The 17,524-nt window shown below is 40.6% G+C and overlaps 1 long non-coding RNA gene across 1 annotated transcript; it reads left to right on the top strand.

The window, feature by feature from the left end:
- Positions 1-2,136: 2,136 nt before the first annotated feature.
- LOC108943253 (uncharacterized) lies at positions 2,137-17,047 on the top strand. The gene is made up of 3 exons (XR_001967158.3): positions 2,137-2,186; positions 16,688-16,804; positions 16,880-17,047. It is a non-coding gene; the product is annotated as an uncharacterized lncRNA (long non-coding RNA).
- The last annotated feature ends 477 nt before the right edge of the window (positions 17,048-17,524 follow it).

Raw genomic sequence — 17,524 nt, 5'->3', positions numbered from 1 at the left:
AACTCAGATCCATTATCAGTTCTCAAGCATTTGACTCAATAACATAACTGATTTCTAACTAATATCAAGAAATCTTTCAGAATAATAAAGTTTGCTTTTAGTAGTCAATAAGAAAGTCCAGGTATATCTAGGTAAATTATCTCTAGGGTATAAAAATACCTCTTACCATCGTCCGTAGGTACTCTATAAGGGCCCCAAATAACAGCATGCACAAGATCAAAAGTATGAACAGAACATGTATTACTGAGAGTGAAAGGTAATCTTGATTGTTTGTCAAGGGGACACACAGTACATACATGATCTTTCAATTGTACATTTTTTTAAACCATCAATACTCTTCAAGACTCTCAAAGGCGTATGTCCTAATCTTCTATGCCACAAAGAAGTATTATCACAAGTCTTATTTATTGTATCACTACTAGGTTTATCGCATGAACTAGTGCTTGTATTTACAAGTGAATGATATAGACACTTAGCCTCTTTATTCTCTGTTTGTAAGGGAAATGATGTACCATTAGCTTGAAAAATGTAGAGACCATGCCCTTCTCTACCAATCCTTATTACCTTCCCACTGAAGAGCTCCTTAAATAAACAGAGGTCAGCAAAAGAATGCAGCCAAGCAACTTACGTCCTTAGTGATTTTGGAAACAAATAATAGATTGTATTTGAACTCTGGAACATATAAGACATTGTGAACTGTTCTATCTTGGAAGACTGAGGACTCTCCTGATTTACTAATAGAGACTTGACCACCAGTAGGTAAGAGTACCTTACTTCTGGACTCTTTAGGCCTATCAGTACACTTATTAACCTCCTGCTAAAATTTTGTTGCTCAGCAAGGCTGTAGGGTCAGCAACTACAGCACCAATACCAATAGTAACTCCAACACCATTTTTTCTCTAACTCTCCACATTAATAATCATGACATATGCCTGGTTGATATTAGGTAATAGACGAGTCATAAGAACTTGATCCTTAGCATGTTCAAATGATTCATTTAAACCTATCAGAAATTAATATAATTTTTGTGTCTAATAATGTTCAACTTATCTTCTAGACTCAGGACAACCACAAGAGGTTGGAGGATCTAGGGCCTCATACTCATCCCACAATACACCAAGTCCGGAGAAGTACACGGACACAGATGACACGCTTTGGGCAAGGTAGTAATTTTTTTGTGAAGATAGCAACCTCTAGAGGCGTTGACTTTATCAGACCTTTCCTTAAGATATTTCCACATCTTGTGTGCATTAGATGCATAAATCACAGTACTAATGAGATTTGGTGAGACAATACTCATAATCCAAGTTATAACAATCGCATTGCATCTATCCCATAGTTCATGTAGACTAGGATGATGCATTTCCCCCGACAAGTGCCGAGAACAAAGCCTTGCTTATTTTTGCCATGCAATAAAATTTTCATAGATCTTCTCCAAATTGAATAATTTTCAGATCCTCGAAGTTGAATGAAGATTAGTACTAAACCTTGCGTGTCTGATGAATGAATGTATAAAGGATGATTGTGATGAACTAGCTCCATGTCCTAAAGATTTAGGGCTGGATTCGTAACACCTTGAGCAGCAGAGGTGGAATCGTCTTTTTCAATCGGCATTATGTTTCTTCAGAAAACTTAGTTATGTTATACACTACTAGAAAAATACAAATTTGCCAAGGAAATTTCTCACAGATATATTATCAGTGGCAGTTCCCACTGAAATTTTAAAAGATTCTGTGGGAAATTGATAGTTTTCTTTTAACCTTTTTTTTAAAACATTCCCACAGATTATAGGTGGGAATTATTCGTAATATTTTTCCACCGAATCAGTGGAAAATGTCATTAGAAATAAAATTATTAAACTATTCCTAGTGAAATGGTGGGAATCTAAAGATAAAAAATTATTTTAATATTTCCCACAGATGCAGTGGGAAGCTCAAAATTTTGAATTTTTATATTTGGTCCAAAAACCCGCGAGCTTAAAAAACGTTTCACCAAAAAAAAATTTAATAAGATAATTTCCACAAATATACCCAGTGAATCAGTGGGCATGTCTTTCCTATTACATTAGGTGTATATCCCTTATTTTTTCTTCTCTTTTTCACCCTCATTCTTCTCTTTCTCTCTCATTTCTTCTTTGCAAATCCTCCATTCTTGTCCAAGGAGCTTTCACTCATGCAAAATCACAGGTAAGTGACGCCTCTCTCTCTCTCTCTCTCTCTCTCTCTCTCGCTCGCTCTCTCTCTCTCTCTCTCCCTTCCTTTCTCCTTTTTCTGATTTTACCCTAAATGCCTAAAAACCTAGGGTTCCCCATGCCTGAAAACCTAGATTTTGTGTGTGTAGTTGGGTTCTTGGGTCCTAAGTTCATAGACCCATTTGAATTTGTAATCTCCTTTCATTTTAATTTTAGAGGATTATTATTAGATTTTGAATTCGATTTAGCTTTATGAAGCCTGAAAGATTTCATCTTTTTCCTTACCTGTTGATCATTATGAATTTGTTAGATCGCCTTTTCTTTTTTATGTAATGATAGACTAGAGGAATTAGGGGGAAAATATGATACACTAGAGGAATTAGGCCCATTGTAGTTTGGATACAGTATTAAAAACTACAGATGCTTTATTGTTGTTTAGCATGCTATATACTGTTTTCTGCATTTTTTTTACAAGATAATAACGTCTGAATCTGCTGCTCTTGGTTTGTTTTGTACTTGAGTTCTAGTAACCAAGTATTTGCTCTAAGCACTATTCGTTTTAGTTTTTCATAGCAATATCTAAGAGAAGTAATTCATTTGCTGTTTTTGGGTAAAGTGAAAAAAATATAATTTATTTTATCTTGAACTTCTAAAATGATAAATAATATGAAATAACTATTTTTAGAAAGTACGACAAATAATTTGAGATGGAGGGTGCAACAATAGAAGCCAAAGGCCACAAACATATATGTTAGAGTTTCTATTTTAATAATAAGTTCCCTTCGCCACCATTGGGAGACACTGCCTTACCCCTAAAGGATGCACGAAACCTAAATCTTGAAAATATTAAAATACGTAACTGAAAATTCTCACAGGTCACATATAATCTTGAGAAAGTGTGTAGAATTCTTTTTTGTATCCATACACATTCGATACCTATAAAGTCTAATACTCTATGAAACCTATGAAAGATTTTTTAGCTTTACACAGATGAAATACTAGTAGTTCAGTAAACAGTTATCAGAATTTGCTTGAAAATAGTCTTAGGATCATTCATTAATAAGTTGCTTGAAAATGGTCTTCAGATCATTCATTAATAATTTACTTAAAAATGGTCTTTGGATCATTCTTTGGAGATGTTCTCTGTGGCTTTGAGGGCAGTATAAAGATGTGAATTGATCTAAAGATGTCACAAACGACAAAGTTTAAATGGTTACACAACCAAAGTAGGGAACCAGTTTGCAGATCCTCAGTTTTATGGTAATCAAGTTAACTTCATGCACTTTTTATATTGCTTAGGAGAAAGAACCTAATATTTTCTAGAGTAGACATATCAGATCTATTCTGCTTTGGAATATTCATGTATTTTTCACAGGTATTCATCCAAATCTTCACATATAACTAGTGAAGTTTAGAATCTCCCTAAGTCACTGTCTACCTTCAAATGCTTAGCATTTTTCTGCATTACTCTTTTTGGCTTGAGTTCAATTATTTTTGGGGTTTTAGTCTTTTTATCTAGAGTAATTCAAGACTAAGGTTTTATAACGACCCGACCGGTCGTTTTGAGAGTTGTAGCCTCGTTCCCCCATTCACTACCCATTTTGTACTTTATAATTAATATGTGACTTGCCGGTGTAGTAGGTTTGAGTCCAGAGAGATTTCAGAATGAAATGAGACACTTAGTCTCATGGTTAAAAACTTAAGTTGAAATGATTGACCGAATATTGATCTATGAGTAAACAACTCTGGAATGGAGTTTTAATGATTCCGTTAGCTCCGTTGGGTGATTTTGGACTTAGGAGTGTGTCCGAATTGTGATTTGGAGGTCCGTGGTGGAATTAAGCTTGAAATGGCAAAAATTAGAATTTTTGGAAAAGTTTGACCGGGAGTGTACTTTTTGATATCGGGGTCGGATTATGATTTCGGAAGTTGGAATAGGTCCATAATTTCAAATGTTTCTTGTGTGCAAAATTTGGGGTCAATCGAACGTATTTTGATAGATTTCAGCGTCGTTTGTAGAAGTTGATTTTCCTTAGTTTCAATAGGCTTGAATTGGGGTATGATTCGTATTTTTAAAGTTATTTGAGGGCTCGACTAAGTTCATATGAGGTTTTAGGACTTGTTGGTATGTTTAGTTGAGGTCCTGGTGGCCTCGGGTTGATTTGGGATGGTTAACGGATCTAAAGTTGAAGTTGAGTGATTGCAGAAGATGGACCTTTGCTGGTGTAACCGCACCTGCGGAGATTTGATCGCAGGTGCGAGCTCACAGGTGCAGGTTGGATTGCGTAGGTGCGAGATTGGACGGAGGTGTGCAGGTGGTCGCAGGTGCGAGGAGTTTTCCGCACCTGTGTGACCGCAGGTACGGTAAGAGGTGTGCAGAAGCGGAAGGCGCGCAAGTGCGATGGGGAATTCCGCATCTGCGTGACCGCATATGCATTAGGGGGACCGCAGAAGCAGAACAGGGCAGATGGGCTTGATCCGCAGAAGCGGCTTGGAAGCTAGCAGAAGCGGAAAGCCTGGGCAGATTATTAAAATAAGGGTTCGCGATTTTGGCTTCATTTCAAATATTTCAAGCACGGGTTTGGGCGATTTTTGAGAGTGTTTTAGAGGGGATTCTTGAGGTAAGTCCCTTGTGCTCATTTTTTATCAATAATCTTAATTCCCCATTGATTTTCCCACCTAGTTGGTGTGTATTTAAGGTATAAATTGGGATTTTGAGGTTAGAGATTTTGAGAGTTTAATTTAGGGATTTGGTGATGATTTGGCATCAGATTTTGATAAATTTGGTATGGTTAGACTCGCGGTTGAATGGACTTTTATCGAATTTCGAGACGTGGGCCCGGGGGCCGACTTTTAAGTCGATTTTTGACTTTTGATTAATAGCTTAGAAATTTCTTGTAGAGTTGATTCCTTTAGCCTGTATTGATTATATCGAATTATTTATGGCTAGATTCGAGGCATTCGGAGGCCGCCTCACGAGTCAAGGGTATATTGGAGTAGAGATTTGCTTGGATTGAGGTAAGTAACAGTTCTAACTTTGGTTTTGAGGGTACGAAACCCCGTATTACATGTCATGTATTTGGTTTTGAGGTGATGGGTGTGTGGGCGTGCACCGTAGGAATTCTGACTTGGTCAAATTCCATGGAACTGTATAGTTGAATAATCTGTTGTTATCTGTACATTCTCTATGTTTTAGAGAAATTGAACCATATATCATGTTAGAAATTATGTTTCGACTATGTGTTGGCACTATAGGGACCCACAAGGGTCGTGTACATGTCGAATTCTTTGCTAAATTTGATGTTTTGTACTCAGGCATATTTTTATTTGTATATTATATCTCAGTCTCTATTGTTCCTTATTGATACATTATATCATTTCTGTTAGGGCTGATATTCATGATTATTGAGAGCCCAAGAGACTTGAGAGATTTATGACTGAGTGAGGTCGAGGGCCTGATTGTGAGATATTGATACTATAGCACGTGAGTTATCCGTATAACACGTGAGTTGTCCGTGCAGATCTAGATATTATACTATAGCACGTGAATTGTTCGTGAGCAGGTGCCTACTGAGTGCCGAGTACCGAGTGCTAAGTGAATGGGAGGACTGAGTGACTGTGGCCCTGAGAGGATGCATCTGATTTCATTATTGTTGCACTTAGCTGCCACGTATCACTGTCTTGAAATATCTAAAAGATTTTACACTCTGTTACACTTAAACTTGTCATGAAGTAACTGTTTTGACCTAATTTATCGAACTTGAAATCATGCCTACCTTCCTATGTTGAAATCACTGTAATTGAACTATAACTGTGAATCCCGTCATTACTTTCAGTTCTTTATTTAGTCTTGTTACTTATTGAGTTGATAGTACTCACGCTACACCATGCACTTCGTGTGCAGATCCAGGTGTTTTCAGACATGGTGAGTGTTGATTTCATCGCACAGTTGATCTTTTGGGGAGATTCCATGGTAGATGCCCGGGGTTTCCCAGACCTTATATCTCCTTCCCTATCTTTTCACTTATTGTATTTAGTTTCAGACTATCATAGACAGTATTTTCCATACTTGTGATGTATAGATGCTCAAGCACTCTGTGACACCCCAATAGTTGGAAACTTCCGTGTTGTGTTTTGGGTTTCTATCCCTGTTTTATGAGAACTATTATTATTTAAATTGCTTTAGTTCATTTCTGTTAAAGGTGTTGGAATTACTTTGAAATGCCGTCTTGCCTAGTACCACGATAGGTGCCATCACGACAGGTTAGGATTTTGGGTCGTGACAAGTTGGTATCAGATCCTAGGTTACATAGGTCTCACGAGTCATGAGCAGGTTTAGTAGAATTGCAGATCGGTACAGAGACATCTGTACTTATCTTTGAGAGGCTATCGAACCCTTAGGAAACTTCATATTCTTGTATTCTTGTCATGTGGATTTGTTGATTCCGATCACTAAATTTATGTTGTTCTATTCTCTCACAAATGGTGAGGACACGTCCTACTGGGCAGGACGAACAACCATCAGTGCCACTAGTTAGGGCCACGAGAGGTCGAGGTCACGGTAAGGGCAGAGGTGCAGCTCATACAGCAGCTAGAGCAGCACCTGCAGATCCACTAGTTGCTCTAGCTCAGGAGTAGATTCCAGTTGTGGTTGATTTAGTGGGGCCATCTCAGGCACCAGCTGTGCCTATTGTGATTCCAGGCCTTTAGAAGGCTTTGGACTAGATATTGAATGTTTGCACTGGGCTTGCTTAGGTGGTTTTGGCTCGAGCTGCACCAGCCACTTCTCAGGCAGGGGGAGGTTCTCATACCCCCGCTGCCCGTACTCCAGAGCAGTTAATACAGGGACTTCAGACACCGGGGGTACTACCAGCCCAGCCGGTTGCAGCTGCTCAGGCCCAGGTGGTCCCCGTTATGGTTGATGACGAGCAGGAAGACTTGAGAGATTTGGGAGGCTTCAACCTCCATCATTTAGCGGTGCTGAGTCAGAGGATGGCCAATGTTTCTTGGATAAGTGCCAGTGAATAATGTTAACGGCTGGTATTCTGGAGACCAGTGGGGTCTCGTTCACTACTTTTCAGTTCACTAGGGCTGCCTTCAGATGGTGGGAGGCTTATGAGAGGCTCAGGTCGGTCGGTGCAGCACCAGTTATATGGCAGGAGTTCTCCATTCTTTTCTTAAAGAAGTTCGTGCTGTAGTTTTGCAGGGAGGAGCTTCGCAGACAGTTTGAGCAGTTACGACAGGAGGGCATGTCTGTGATGCAGTACGAGATGAGGTTTTATGAGTTGGATCATCACGCAGTTTGGTTGGTTCCCACTGATAGGGAGAGGATTAGGAGGTTCATTGATGGCCTCACATATTAGCTGCGGTTGCTTATGACTCGGGAGAGGGTGTCTGGTGCTAGTTTTGATGAGGTGGTTGACATTGCTCAGCAGATAGAGATGGTCCGTAGCCAGGAGCATGGTGAGAGGGAGGGTAAGAGGCCTCGAGGTTCGGGTGGTTTCGGTGGTGTACCTTCTAGGGGCAGTCCTACCACATCAGGGGTCGTCCTTATAGGCCCGCTCAAAGGGCTCGTCCAACTCATCACGACGCATTAGCTAGCCACGGTTCTTATAGAGCTCACTCAGTCCAGTCTTCATTCAGTGCATTACCAGCGCAGAGTTCTCACCATGCCTCATCCGCTCAGGTTTCTACAGGTAGTTTCTCGAGTTATCAGGAGCAGCAATTTCATCAGAGGAGGGGTTGTTTCGAGTGTAGATACTTTGGTCATATCAAGAGAGATTGCCCTAGGTTGTTGAGTGGGGCTCCACAACAGAGTTCTCGGCCGATGGTACCAGCGCCAGCAGTTACTCCACCCACTCACCCAGCTAGGGGTAGTGCCCAAGCGGCTAGAGATCGCCCTAGAGGGGGAGGCCGATCAGGTGGCGGTCAGGCCCGATTCTATGTTATTCCTGCCAGACTAGATGTCATTACTTCAGATGTAGTGATCACACGTATTGTCTTAGTATGCTATATGGATGCCTCTGTAATATTTGAACCTGGCTCCACTTATTCGTATGTATCATCATATTTTGCTCATTATCTAGATATGCCCTGTGAGTCCTTAGTTTCATATGTTCATGTATCTACACTAGTGGGCGATACCATTGTTGTGGACCGCGTATATCGGTCGTGTGTAGTGACTATTGGGGGATTGGAGACTAGAGTTGATCTCTTGCTGCTTAGTATGGTTGATTTCGATATGATCTTGGGTATGCATTCGTTGTCTCCATGTCATGTTGTTCTGGATTGTCATGCTAAGACTGTGACGCTAGTAATGCCGGGGTTGCCAAGGATCGAGTGGAGAGGTTCTCTAGACTATGTTCCCAGCAGAGTGATTTCATATTTGAAGGCCCAGCGGATGGTTGGGAAGGGTTGTTTAACTTATTTGTCCTTTGTCAAGGATGTTGGTGCTGATACTCCTACTACTGATTATGTCCCAGTGGTGCGAGACTTTTCAGATATGTTTCCTGCAGACCTGCCAGGCATGCTGCCCAACAGGGAAATTGACTTGGTGCCGGGCATTCAGCCCATTTCTATTCCACCGTATCGTATGGCACCAGCTGAGTTGAGGGAACTGAAGGAGCAGCTTCAGGAACTTCTTGATAAAGTGTTTATTAGGCCTAGTGTGTCGACTTGGGGTGCACCAGTTCTGTTTGTGAAGAAGAAGAAGAAGTATGGCACTTTGCGGATATGCATTGATTACATATAGTTGAACAAAGTTACAATCAAGAACAAGTATCCATTTCCGCGCATTGATGATCAATTTGACCAGCTTCAGGGAGCAAGGGTGTTCTCTAAGATTGACTTGAGGTCTGGTATCACCAGTTGAAGATTCAGGACTCGAATATTCTAAAGACAGCATTCAGGACCCGTTATGGTCATTATGAGTTCCTCATGATGTCTTTTGGGCTGACCAATGCCCCAGCAACGTTCATGAATCTGATGAACAATGTATTTCAGCCTTATCTCGACTCGTTTGTCATAGTGTTCATTGATGATATCCTGATGTACTCTCGTAGCCAGGAGGAGCATGCCCAACATTTGAGGATTATGTTGCAGCGGTTGGGGGAGGAGAAACTTTATGCTAAGTTCTCCAAATATGAGTTTTGGCTTAGTTCGGTGGTGTTCTTAGGGCACATGGTGTCCAGTGAGAGGATTCAGGTGGATCCGAAGAAGAAAGAGGCGGTTCAGACTTGGCCCAGACCGTCCTCAGCTACGGAGATTCGGAGCTTTCTCGGCTTGGCCGGTTATTATCGTCGTTTCGTGGAGGGTTTCTCGTCTATTGCATCTCCTTTGACCAAATTGACCCAGAAGGGTGCTATTTTCAGGTGGTCGGATGAGTGTGAAGAGAGCTTTCAGAAGCTCAAGACTGCCTTGACCATAGCTCCAGTGCTAGTCCTACCTTCAGCTTCTGGTTCTTATAAAGTGTATTGTGATACTTCTCGGATTGGTATTGGATGTGTTTTGATGCAGGAGGGTAGAGTGATTGATTATGCTTCGCGCCAGTTGAAGACTCATGAGAAGAACTACCTTGTCTATGATTTGGAGTTAGCTGCCATCATTCATGCATTGAATATTTGGAGGCATTATCTCTACGGCGTGTCTTGTGAGGTATTTACGGATCATCGAAATCTCTAGCACTTGTTCAAAAAGAAGGATCTAAATTTGAGGCAGCAGAGATGGTTGGAGCTGCTAAAAGACTATGATATCACTATTCTATATCATCCCGAGAAGGCCAATGTCATGGTCGATGCCTTAAGTAGAAAGGCGGTGAGTATTGGTAGCCTTGCATTCGTTCCTGTTAGTGAGAGACCTCTTGCAGTTGATGTTCAGACTTTGGCCAACCAGTTCGTGAGATTAGATATCTTGGAGACTAGTTTGGTTCTAGCTTGTGTGGTTTCTTGGTCTTCCTTATATGAGCGCCTCAAAGAGCGCCAGTATGATGATCCCCATTTGCTTGTCCTTAAGGACATGATGTAACACAGTCATGCCAGAGATGTTACTATTGAGATGATGGGGTATTACGGATGCAGGGTCGGATTTGTGTGCCTAATGTGGGTGGGCTACATGAGTTGATTCTTGATGAGGCCCACAGTTCGCAGTATTCCATTCATCTGGGTGCCACGAAGATGTATCAAGACTTGAGGCAACAGTATTAGTGGAGAAGAATGAAGAAGAATATAGTGGGATTTGTAGCTTGGTACCTCAACTATTAGCAGGTGAAGTACGAGAATCAGAGGCCGGACGAATTGCTTTAGAGGTTAGAGATTCCAGAGTAGAAATGGGAGCGGATCACCATGGGTTTTGTAGTTGGGCTCCCATGGACTTCGAGGAAGTTCGATGCAATTTGAGTGATTGTGGATCGGTGACCAAGTCCGCACACTTCATACTAGTTGGGACTACTTATACTTTGGAGCGGTTGGCTGATATTTACATCCGAGAGATTGTTCGCCTCCACCGCGTGCCAGAGTCCATCATTTCAGATCGGGGCACACAGTTTACATCGCAGTTTTGGAGGGTCGTGCAATGAGAGTTGGGTATACAGGTAGAGTTGAGCACGGTATTTCACCCTCAAACGGACAGTCCGAGTGCACTATTCAGATATTGGAGGACATGCTACACGCTTGTGTCATTGATTTTGGGGGTTCATGGGATCAATTTCTGCCACTCGCGGAGTTTGCCTACAACAACAGCTACGAGTCGAGCATCCATATGGCTCCATATGAGGCTTTGTATGGGAGATAGTGTAGATCTTTGGTGGGTTGGTTTGAGCCTGACGAGGCTAGACTATTGGGTACTAACTTGGTCCAGGATGCTTTGGACAAGGTTAAGATTATTCAGGAGCGGCTTTGCACGACGCAGTCTAGACAGAAGAATTATGCCGACAGGAAGGTCTGTGATATTGCTTACATGGTTGGGAAGAAGGTACTGCTCAAGGTTTTACCCTTGAAGGGTGTTATGAGGTTCGAGAAGAATGGAAAGTTGGGCCCTCGGTATATTGGGTCATTTGAGGTATTTCAGAGGATTGGGGAGATGGCTTACAAGCTTGCCTTACTACCTAGTTTGTCGGGTGTGCATCCAGTATTTCATGTTTCTATGCTTCAGGAGTATGTCGGTGATCCGTCTCATGTTTTGGATTTCAGCACAGTTTAGTTGGATGGTGATCTAACTTATGATGTGGAGCCGCTGGCCATTTTGGATCGACAGGTTCGAAAGTTAAGGTCAAAGGACATAGCTTCAGTGAAGGTGCAATGGAGAGGTCAGCCAGTCAAGGAGACTACTTGGGAGACGGAGCGGGAGATACGGAGCAGATATCCACACCTATTTGAGACTCCAGGTACGTTTTTAGACCCGTTCGAGGACGAATATTTGTTTAAGATGGGGAGGATGTAATGACTCGGCCGGTCGTTTTGAGAGTTATATTCACGTTCCCCCATTTACAGCCCATTTTGTACTTTATAGCTATTATGTGACTTGCCGGGGTAGTCGGTTCGGGTCCGGAGATATTTCAGAATGAAATAAGACACTTAGTCTCATGATTGAAAGCTTAAGTTGAAATGATTGACCGGATATTGATCTATGAGTAAATGACTTCGGAATAGAGTTTTGATGGTTCCATTATTTGGACTTAGGAGCGTGTCCGAATTGTGATTTGGAGGTTCGCAGTGGAATAAGGCTTGAAATGGCGAAAATTGGAATTTTTGGAAAAGTTTGACCGGCAGTGGACTTTTTGATATCGGGGTCAGATTTCGATTTCGAAAGTTGGAATAGGTCTGTAATGTCAAATGTTGTTTGCAAAATTTGGGGTCAATCAGACGTGTTTTGATAGGTTTCGGTGTCATTTGTAAAATTTAATTTTCCTTAGTTTCAATAGGCTTTAATTGGGGTGCGATTCATGTTTTTGAAGTTGTTTGATGTGATTTGATGGCTTGACTAAGTTCGTATGAGGTTTTGGGACTTGTTTGTATGTTTGGTTGAGGTCCCGGGGGCCTCGGGTTGATTCCGGATGGTTAACGAATCAAAAATTGAAGTTGAGTGATTGCTAAAGATAGACCTCTGCTGGTGTAACCGCAACTGTGGAGCTTTGATCACAGGTGTGGGCTGGCTTGAGCACGTGTGAGATTGGAGGGGGGTATGTAGGTGGTCACAGGTGCGAGGAGTTTTCTGCACCTACGTGACCGCAGGTGCAGTGTGAGGTGCGCAGAAGCGGAAGGCGCGAAGGTGCGATGGGGAATTCCGTATCTGCTTGACCGCAGATACGGCAGGGGGACCGCAGAAGCAGAACTGGGCAGATAGGCTTGATCCGCAAAAGCGGCTTGGAAGCTCGCAGAAGTGAGTCCACAGAAGCGAGTCTGCAGAAGAGAAAATCCTGGGCAGATTATTAAAACAAGGGTTCGTGATTTTGGCTTCATTTTAAACATTTCAAGCACGGGTTTGGGCGATTCTTGAGAGGGTGTTCGAGGGAATTCTTGAGGTAAGTCCCTTGTGCTTATTGTTTATCAATAATCTTGCTTCCCCGTTGATTTACCCACCTAGTTGGCTTGTATTTAAGGTATAAATTGGGAGTTTGAGGCTAGGGATTTGAAAAGTTTGATTTGGGGATTTGGGTAATGATTTGGCGTCGGATTTTGATAAATTTAGTATGGTTAGACTCGAGGTTGAATGGGCTTTAGGTTTTGTTACTTTTATCGAATTTCGATACTTGAGCCCGGGGGCCTGCTTTTGAGTCGATTTTTGACTTTTGATTAATAACTTAGCATTTTCTTGTAGAGTTGATTCCTTTAGCCCGTATTGATTATATCGAATTATTTATGGCTATATTTGAGGCATTCGGAGGCCGCTTCACGAGGCAAGGGTATATTGGAGTAGTGATTTGCTCGGATTGAGGTAAGTAACAGTTCTAACTTTGGTTCTGAGGGTACAAAATCCCGTATACGTGTTAAGTATTTGGTTTTGAGGTGACGCACACGCTAGGTGACGGGCGTGTGGGCGTGCACCGTAGGAATTGTGACTTGGTCAAATTTCATGGAACTATGTAGTTGAATAATCTGTTGTTATCTGTACATTCTCCATGTATTAGAAAAATTGAACCACAAATCAAGTTAGAAATCATGTTTCGACTATGAGTTGGCACTGTAGGGACCCATAGAGGTCGTGTACATGTCGAATTATCTGCTAAACTTGTTATTTTGTACTCAGTCATAGTTTTACTTATATATTATATCTCAGTCTTTATTGTTCCTTGTTGATACATTATATCAATTCTGTTGGGGCTAATTTTCTTGATTACTGAGAGCCCGAGAGACTGGAGAGATTGGTGACTGAGTGAGGTCGAGGGCCTGATTGTGAGATATTGATACTGTAACACGTGAGTTGTCCGTGCGGATTATAGCGCTTGGGCTGAAAGAGCCCCTCCGGAGTCTGTACATACCCCAGTGAGTGCAGGTGCCTACTGAGTGCGAGTGCCGAGTGAATGGGAGGGCTGAGTGACTGTGGCCCTGAGAGGATGCATCTGATTTCGTTATTGTTTCACTTAGCTGCCACGTTTCACTGTCTTGAAATTTCTGAAAGATATTACACTCTGTTGCACTTAAACTTGTCATGAAGTAACTGTTTTGACCTAATTTATCGAACTTGAAAGCATGCCTACCTTCCTATGTTAAAATTACTGTAATTGAACTATAACTGTAAAGCTCATCATTACTTTCAGTTCTTTATTTAGTCTCGTTACTTATTGAGTTGGTTGTACTCATGCTATACCCTGCACTTTGTGGTGCAGATCCAGGTGTTTTTGGATATGGTGAGTGTTGATTTCATCGCACAATTGATCATTTGGGGAGATTCCAAGGTAGCTGCCCGGCGTTTCGCATACCTTGTCTCTCCTTCCATATCTTTTCGCTTATTGTATTTAGTTTCAGTCTATCATTGATAATATTTTCCAGACTTGTGATGTATAGATGCTCATGTACTCTGTGACACCCTGATAGTTGGGAACTTCCGCGTTGTATTTTTGGTTTCTATCCCTGTTTTATGAGAACTATTATTATTTAAACTACTTTAGTTCATTTATATTAAAGGTGTTGGAATTACTTTGAAATGTCGGCTTGCCTAGTACCACGATAGGCACCATCACAACATATTAGGATTTTGGGTCGTGACAGGTTTGCATTGAAAATTTGAAATGTCTTCTGAGATGCTTCCCATTTCTCATCAAAGTCAATCTTATTGTTCAAACTATGAAATCTTCTCTTAGGATTCTTAAATTTGAGAAGAGAGCTTATCTTATACCACTTGTAAAAAAGGCTGTCTATACGAAGAAGTTGATTTGTCAGTTGTACAAGATTATGGAATTGGGACATCTATGGCTAATGCGGAGGAAGATTCAGGTGATGAAAATGAATTCATTGAGGAGGTAAAATTTGCTGATGAAAATGAAACAAACGAGGAGGATGAAACTAATGATGAAAATGAAATAAGCGATGACGATAAAATGGATGATGAAAATGAAACAAGCGATGATGATAATTGACGTATTTATTTTTTCTAACTTATGTAGTAATTATGCTTTAAATTTTGTTGCTAAGAGAATTAACATGCTATTTTTTTTTTCTTATGCTTGTATTATTCAGATGGCTACTGGAGGTAAATCAAAGAAGAAGAAACAAGTTTCACGTAACTTAGGTCGTCTCCCTACCTCTCCACCACCTGTACCTTCTGGTTCGCATGTGACTCCAGCTACATGTCCGTCTTTAGTTCCATCTCCCTTATAATTTATACCACACCTAGGGTATACTGCTCCGTCCTCTGCCCGTTACTATAATCATATGTCTTCCCAAGACATAAATGGGACATTTTCATCTAGACATGCTTACCCATATATGCCTACACCTAGACTTGGCATACCTCCATCATCTACTCCAGTCATTCCATCCCATGACATTCACTCGTCATCTTCTCCCGTTATTCCTTCATCATCTTCCCCCGGCATATACTCTTATTCTCTCCCTAGCATGCCCACATCTTCCCCCGTCATACCCTTTTATTCTTCCCCTAACATGATCACATCTTCTAGTCGTCATGCAAAGCACTCTTCCATGCCTTCATCTGAATCTACTCCATATTCATCTCCTAGCATTTCTCGGATGCGTATTAGAGTTAATAGCCCTCCGATGTCCCCATGCATTGATAGTGATACAGTTGCATAACCTCCTATACATGCTCAGGATCCTCCAAATGTTGGAAGGTGAGATGATCTCGAGAGGTTGATTATCATTCCCGATGGAGCTGGGTAAGTATTTATTTGTTTATTTTCTAATTAATTATAAATTTGGTTTCTAACATGTTTAATTTAATGCAGGTTTCATCCTTGTACTCAAGCTACGAAAGTTGTGGTTGAATCAATGTGTTAATTTTATCATGGACCTTGGAGGTTCTAGTCAGATGTTCCATGGAACATTAGGGACATGATGTTTGATGAATTTAGGGTAAAATAAATTATTTCATTTTTGAACTCACATTTAATCAATCTAGCAAATTAATTATTTACAGATGAAGTGTGCTTGGCCAGTCGAATGTGAGGCAAAGGTATGAGGCGTATTTTTAAAAAAATGTGCTGATAGGTTGTCTGATATGCTTCGAGAAGCTCGAGATAAGAAAGAGATGCCAGGTTGGATTACTAAAGATATATGGACTAAACTAACTGAGTGTTGGGCCTCTCCGAAATTTCAAAAGAAAATTGAATTGGCAAGGCAGCCCGTTTGTCCGACAAAGGTGGCTCCTTGCACACTTATGGGGGCTCATCGAAGAAGATTGATACGTGTTTATTATACTAGTCTAATCCTGGATGTTAGATAATCAGAAAACTAAAGATTTTATTTATGAATATCAGTGAAACATAGGTTCAAAATCAATTGACGATCATATTTTATTTAATTAACTAACACAAAATCAATTGGTACTCCTATTATTAGAACATTAAGTAGCAAATTAAATCACAACTATTTATTGTTAATTGAACACGAAGGAGCAAATTAAAGTTGAAGTCCTAAATGAGCTTTTCTTGTTGCGATTGGTTATGCTTTCACATTTAAATTATTCTCACTCCATCAATGGTTTCACAGACATAAGAACCGTTAACTGATCGTGAGGACAACAACTAAGTTTGCTTATTTCCTTTTGAATTTAACTGATCATTTTGAAGTTTCATAGACATAGCACTTTTAATTGAGAACAGTTAACTAATCATTTTGAAGTTTCATAGACATAGTACTTTAATTTTGCTTTTTTCATGTGTTGTTTATCTCTTATGCATCAACCAAGAAAAAAAATTCTCTAGCAATAGCCACTATACTTGTAAATATTTAATGATTTGGTGAAACAAACAAATATTGTCCCTAGTGAAAAAATATAAAAATTTAGCAAAAAGAACCTACTGCACTAAATGGTATTTAACAGGAAAAGGTTTTAAAAAGACCAGTTACTCAAGATGAGGTATTTGAGAATACATATATGAATAAGCTAAAGGATGGAACAAAGACAACTTGGATCGAGCCACGATCCGAGACAAACTATGTAAGATTTCAAGTTACTTTTTAATATTTTTTATTAATTAAATTTATTCATATAATAGTTGTAACTTTTTTGCAGAATACTTTCAAACAATCCTTGGAGGAGTTCATTCAAAGCCAACCAACTGATGATCAAGGAAAGCCAATCCAACCATCTCAGGAGAATTATATGGACTTATGGACTAAGGCGGTTGGTGGCGTACATAAGGGAAGGGTCTACGGCCTTAGATTAGAGTTTAGTTTTAGTCGTCGGTCTTTTGGAATGTCTGGTGGCTCTTCTTCCTCAAGGCCGTCGATTAATCATGATGATTTTGAGCTATTGAATAGAAGAATATCTGATATTACTGAGTTGTATGCATAGGAAAGGGTTGCGCGGGAGGAGGAGGTAAAGCGAAGGGAGGAAGAAGGTAGGCGGAGGGAGGAAGAGGAGAGGCAGAGGAAGGAAGAAATAAGGCGAAAGGATGACGTATTTACACGTGTCACTGGGGATGTTGAAAGCCTCAAGGCACAACTAAACTCCCTCTTAGCATCTGGTGCATTTCCTCTGCCACGTTCTTCATCGCGCTCTAACAAGACTAAGGAGTAGTTTCTTTTATTAATTTTATTTTTGGTGAGACTAGGACGTTGAATATTATGTATCAATTGGATAAGATGGAATGCTAAATTTTATATTTGAATGTTTAGTTGTATTATTGGTTTATTGTATTTTTTGTTTTGGTTGGAT

The sequence above is a fragment of the Nicotiana tomentosiformis genome, chromosome 8 (assembly GCF_000390325.3).
Source record: "Nicotiana tomentosiformis chromosome 8, ASM39032v3, whole genome shotgun sequence".
NCBI lineage: Eukaryota > Viridiplantae > Streptophyta > Magnoliopsida > Solanales > Solanaceae > Nicotiana > Nicotiana tomentosiformis.
This window is presented reverse-complemented; position numbering and strand designations above follow the sequence as displayed.